Genomic DNA, 6,991 nt, shown 5'->3' with positions numbered 1-6,991 from the left:
AACAGACAGAGTCCATCCCAACAGCAGACATGAGAAGTACTTATAGACACAGACTACTTGGGCTGCTCTAAGAGTGTGCTGGGAGGTCATTCATACTCACTGACCCACTATATAGAACACAGATAACCAATACTGTCTAATCTCTGAGAGATTAAGTAGTGTGTAATAATCTGGCTCCTACCTGAGGTCTGTCACTCTCATCCACAGTCTGCTCGCTGACATCAGGTGATGATTTCTGCTGGAAATAGAAACAGGATTTAAGAAACCAACAAGACTTAAAGTTTGAACTTAAGTGTGTGAGGATGTAGGTGTCTCCATTTATGTCACGTCTGGGAACATTTTAACTGCTCAGTGTTAACAGACGTTGAGCCAAGATCAATTTAGTTTAGTTAGTCGGTCCAGCCATACTTTCGGGGTCGTTCAAAACACACACACTTGCTACCCAAACCTAATTGGGGACGTCCCGTTAGATGAAACCTTTAGACACCAGCTTGTCAGTCCAGCCATACTTTTGGGGTCGTTCAAAACACACACACTTGCTACCCAAACCTAATTGGGGACGTCCCGTTAGATGAAACCTTTAGACACCAGCTTGTCAGTCCAGCCAAACTTGTAGTGTGGTAACTAACAGACAGAGTCCATCCCAACAGCAGACATGAGAAGTACTTATAGACACAGACTACTTGAGCTGCTCTAAGAGTGTGCTGGGAGGTCATTCATACTCACTGACCCACTATATAGAACACAGATAACCAATACTGTCTAATCTCTGAGAGATTAAGTAGTGTGTAATAATCTGGCTCCTACCTGAGGTCTGTCACTCTCATCCACAGTCTGCTCGCTGACATCAGGTAATGATTTCTGCTGGAAATAGAAACAGGATACAATTTAAGAAACCAACAAGACTTAAAGTTTGAACATGAACGTGTGAGGATGTAGGTGTCTCCATTTATGTCACGTCTGGGAACATTTTAACTGCTCAGTGTTAACAGACGTTCAGCCAAATTAAATTCATGCAAGGCTTAAATGCATCAAAAACTGGATACCACCCAACACCAGGACGCATCATGGAAAAGCATGTAACATTCGTACTCAAACAAACAGTCAAATGTTATTACAATTTAACCTTATGTAATATTTTCATCATTTGAAAGGAAGAGTAGAACATTTGTTAATTGGTCCATATTCAATTATCCATGACATGATGGTGTACCTGCTTGCGCCAAGGCCAGTCTGCATCCCCGTAGTTGTAACTTACTTCTTCACCTGGGGTAATGTCTTTTATTGCAAACAAGCATAGATGTGGCATCCCACCAATATCGATAGTTTTCATCTTGCAGTTAGGCTTTTTGTGGTCATCGTTCACAAGCCTTCCAAGCGACTTGTCTTCAACTGATGCATCAAGACTTAAGAAAAAGAACAATAAAGTTCAGAGTTAAAGTTGCTTACTTGGTTTGTATACATTGTTCATTATAGTAAGACAGTTAAAAATATGTCAAATTTGGATAAAGAAAGATTGGAGAGAAGGGAAAGTTTAATTCAGCCATTGAAGTATGATATGAAGCTAGAGCTGGGCGAAAAATAGAGAATATCTCTGCAACTACCACACCTATATGAATAATCTTGGTATCAAAACAAAAGGTAACACTTGTCGGGTTATTGTAGAGGTGAAAGCATCACAATATCTGTTACTGGGGCTGATTAAATGAAAATTTACACTATATTTCAATTTTCGCCTGACACAATGTACTTTATTTAGAGTGAATATCCCTTTTACATGAGGCCAGTGAAGGCATGGAAGTCCAGAATTTAAGTGCTCATGAAGCACCCATGCTCTGTGCGGAGTTTCACCGAGATCAGGTGAAGCAGGAAGGAGTTTTAGGAGTTTAAGCATAAAAATGGCCATTTAAACATATTTAACCATCAAATGTCTCATTTGAGTTTTCTAAAACTGTACAAATTAGGGCTGGGCGACATGGCCTAAAAATAATGTCACGATAATTTCAGGCTCTATTACAATACACTATATATCTCAATAATTTAAAAACTCCTTTAAAGCGCTCCAAGAATGTGTCATTCACACTTTTGATGCATAAAATGACACCAGTATGATGGTTTAAGTTATCCCTGCAACACTTCTCTACATGAAACGCTCCTGTTTGTAATATATTCATCAGTGGTTTCTGTTGGAATTTTTTTATTTAATTTGCATGTGAAAAGGGGGGAAAACTACCCATGTCATGCATTCCTACTGATTACACATGCAAGGAAGGGGCATATTCACTCTTACTTACCAATAACTTTTCCCTTTCCACTTAAAATCAAACAGGAACACTGCTTCTGTGTCATCATAGTGCCTCCAATGAAGGGGGCTGTCCTGTTTGAGAAGGTTGCCACAGTATTCAAGCACAAAATCTCCTTTTCTGAAAGCCTCAGTAGCAAAAACACCGCGACCTTTAAAATAAAGAAAAAGCAAACACCATATCAATATTTTCCATCTACTACAGCAGCATTCCATATTTTAAATCAGAAGTTATTGTTCTGAAAGCTACAGGAAAGCTGTGCAACAATATTGTGTTAGAGCAGTGGTTTCCAAATGGTGGGCCATCAGAAAGGTCCTGGTGTGCCTTGGAAGTTTTCAAAACCAGAGTATTACTAAATTCACAATTATACAACAAGTAATGAATTGAAGTGTGGACATTTTTTGATTACAAGATGCATTATAATGCAGACATGAAGACTCTGCATTGATGTAGAGACAGGGCATGACCTTGTAGCAGGAAAAAAATACAGGGTGGGCAGGAGCATAGGGTGGAGTTATTTTTCTAAGCATTTGATTCATTAATACAAGTATGTACTGAAACTTTAACCAAATGTTACCAAAATGGCTCAAAAATACTGCATAATCCAGCTCTCCCAATCCATATAGCCTACAAAAAGTTTCCATTAAAAAATAAGATATGCATCAGATGCAGTGCTTCCAAAAACATTAGATAAATCACATATATAAACACTAACCTTTTTGCAGATTGATAAAACGCTCTTCGAGTCCAGCCTTATCAGTTTTCAACTGAATGTGTTGCTCTGCATCATGTTGTGAAGTGACTCGTTTCCTCTTCCTCACTCTCTCCATTGTAATTCCAATGTGAGCCATCTCATCTAATGGAGAAGAGACTTTTATCTATGAGATTCACCAAGATTAGTTAACAGATTCTCAGTTAACTAACCATTCATTAGTTTTGTAAATACTTGGACATAATTTTGTATTGATGCCATACCTAAACACTAATGCAGACTATCAACCCTCATGATAAAAACCTCTTAAAAAGCAAATGCAATGTGTAGGTCATTAAAGTATTTACCCTAATCTATCAAACACACTTCTTATTTGTATTATACACACAAGATGAGTATAGTCATTTATAGATCCCCTTTAAAATCTGATGATTTACAGTCCTGGAACACAATTTTTAATCATTTGAACAATGTGCTTTCATTACAATACACTGAACACATAGGCTTATATCAAAGTTTATACCATGGTCTGGGTGAATACTTGATTCTGATTGGCTGCAGGGTGTCCGTTAAAAAGTGTTATAGGACACCTATAAAAAAGTTCCAGTCAAATATCCTGATTTTTCTAAATTATCGGGCTGGCTCAAACGCTAGTTGGTAACCATGGCAACAGAAACTCGGAACATACGTTAACGTTAACGGGGCATCGCTGTGAAAGCAGCCTGCAGGCTTATTGTTCTCCAGTCCAGGAGATACGAGAATGGAGCGACATTTTGTCGTCCCGCAACGTCCCAACCAGCAGTGGTCAGGGTCCACAAACGTTAAGTCTCCGTTCTTCAAATGCCACTATGATGGACATGCCAGTATCTCTATCACATTTCATCATCAACGGCAATGTTGCATTTAATTATAAACAGTTCGATGCTTGTCTTTCTCTCTTGCTTACCTTACTTACTTGCTTGATACAGAGTGAATGGTGGATAACATTTATAAAAACGATTTAGGACAGACTTACTTGCTTGATACACATTTAAATTAGAGTGAATGGTGGATAATATTTCTTGCAATAAAAACGATTTAGGAAACTATCTGTGGACTTTGATTCTTTGAAAAAAAAAATCGCATCATCCTCTGGACACACACAAGCGGTAAGAGGTGCACTTGCCCTCTGAAATGATACTTTGTATCATGCAACATAACGTTAAGCAAACGTCTCACTTCCCTCCACTGATTAGGCTTCGCGTCGGGCGGCTCATTTCTGATAGTGGACACCTCGTCGAGCATTATCCCTTACTTAAACCATAACTGATTGGAAATCTCAGTGCAAGACCCTCCAAGGAATAACGTTAAATAGCGCTTGTCACAGCAAAATTCAATAACTCATCCCCTCCTCAAAAGACTGTATAATTAGTTTTTAACATAAACTGTAACGACATTCACAAAAACCGGAGCTAATCTGCGCACTTTTCCCCCGAAACTAATTAGTGCACCTGTGTCTGTCACTCACTACGCTAGCTTACCTAGCCTGCATAGCGCCGCTATGATAATGCTACGTTAGCGTCGTTAGCGTCATTAGCATCAGGGCTAAAATGTCCGGTCATCTGCACCAAATCAACAGAAACTCGGAAGCGGCACATTTTTACTGATGTCACAGTCATTACACGGCTGGATGTTGGTAGACTGCACAGAAGCCTGCTATTCCAATAAAATGTTTTGCCTACCTTAAAAGCTAACTCCTTCGTCGCATCCTGCTGTCATTCCGTCCAACATTGACCGTAGCGCATGCGCAGGGCTGCCACGAAGACACACACTTCCTGTCGGGAGTGGGGGATGGGCTGTGGCGCGCGATTTCACAAAATTTAGCTTCGCTCTTCAGAGGTGGTGTTGATCTTTGTGGTCGTGTGTGGATTGAAATGTGCATTATATGGGTGTTACACTTTAGTCAATGGTGACTTATTATTTATTGTACAAGTCACCAGAGTGCAGACCTTGCTGTAAAGATATTATAATTAGACTATGATAAAAATTAATTTATTAATGAATTAATTAGTAGTAGTAGTAGTGGTAGTAGTAGTAGGTTTAACTAATTAAGTTCAACTACATTCACAAATACTGCTCACCTAATATGCAGTATTGTTTACAATTTTCATAATACTGAAACTCATCCAGCAGTGCTGTATCCTACCCTGTATGGCATGCTGATAATTAGGGCATATGTTATCAGTAGTTTATTAGAACAGTAATCAAAGCAGTTGGCTAGATTTGGAATATAGAAGTCAATAAACATGTGTCTCACTTCCATTCACCTTTGGTTAAATCAAGATTAGATTAACTCTGTTGAGGAAAGACAACAATGAAGAATGCATGGTATGAAAACTTATTACCTCTATCCCAGAACATTTGGATCCATGTGACTCTGAATAATAGGAAAATATATCCTGAAATTGGTTTTGTGTAGAAGCTTATTATAATTTATTCCAAACCTTATACAATTCCTCTGTTTTTGTGAGCATCATATTATTGATACAGTGGGTTATTTTCTCAGGTTTCTGTGTTTCAACAACCATGCACTCCACCCATGCAACAATGAGAAATAAATGCAAAATTAACCAAAATCTACACATAAAACCATGTTTATTTTGATAAAGCAGGAAGGTCAGGAAGTTATTTCACTCTCATCATTTGTGGGTATGTCTCCACCAGCTTTGCACATCTAGAGACTGAAATTTTCTTTGCAAAACAGCTCAAACTCAGTCAGATCAGTCAGAGAGCGTTTGTGAACAGCAGTTTTCAGATCTTGCCACAGATTATCGATTGGATTTAGGACTGTACTTTGACTGGGCCATTCTAACACATGAATAGGTTTTGTTTTAAACCATTCCATTGTAGCTCTGGCTTTATGTTTAGGGTTGTTCTCCAGCTGGAAGGTGACCCTTCGCCCCAGTCTCAAGTCTTATGCAGACTCCAACAGGTTTTCTTCCCAGATTGTCCAGCATTTGGCTCCATCCATCTTCCCATCAGCTCTGACCATCTTCCCTGTCCCAGCTGAAGAGAGGCACCCCCAGAGCATGATGCTGCCACCACCATGTTTTACAGTGGGGATGGTGTATTCAGAGTCATGTGCAGTGTTAATTTTTTTTCCACACATAGCGTTTTGCATCTGGGCCAAAAAGTTCAATTTTGATCTCACCTGACCAGAGCACCTTCTTCCACATGTTTGCGGTTTCCACCACATGGCTTCTGGCAAACTGCAAACAGGACTTCTTATGGTTTTCTTTTAACATTGGATTTCTTCTTGCCACTCTTCCATAAAGGTCACATTTGTGCAGTGCACGACTAATAGTTTTCCTGTGGACAGATTCCCCCACCTGAGTTGTAAATCTCTGCAGTTCATCCAGAGTCACCATGGGCCTCTTGGCTGCATCTCTGATCAGTGCTCTCCTTGTTCGGCCTGTAAGTTTAGGTGGACAGCTGTGTCTTGGTAGGTTTGCAGTTGTGCCATACAATTTCCATCTCCTGATGATGGATTGAACAGTGCTCTCTGAGATGTTCAAAGCTTGGGAAATGTTTTTATAGCCTAACCCTGCTTTAAACTTCTCCACAACTTTATCCCTGACCTGTCTGGTGTGTTCCTTGGATTTCACGATGCTGTTTGCTCCCCAATTTTCTTTTAACAAACCTCTGAGGCCGTCACAGAACAGCTGTATTTGCACTGAGATTAGATTACACACAGGTGGACTCTATTTAGTTAACAGGTCAACATACGACCATTCAGCAATCATCGGGCAACTTTTGAAGGCAATTGATTGCACTCAGAGAAAAGGGGGCTGAATGCTTTTGCACACTGCACTTTTCAGTTTTTTATTTGTTAAAAAAATTTAAATCATGGATAGTTTTCTTTCTGATTCACAATTGTGTGCCACTATGTGTTGTCTTTCACGTAAAATTCCAATAAAATATAATTATGTTTGTGGTC

Source organism: Chaetodon trifascialis, chromosome 18 (genome assembly GCF_039877785.1).
Source record: "Chaetodon trifascialis isolate fChaTrf1 chromosome 18, fChaTrf1.hap1, whole genome shotgun sequence".
Classification (NCBI taxonomy): domain Eukaryota; kingdom Metazoa; phylum Chordata; class Actinopteri; order Chaetodontiformes; family Chaetodontidae; genus Chaetodon; species Chaetodon trifascialis.
This window is presented reverse-complemented; position numbering follows the sequence as displayed.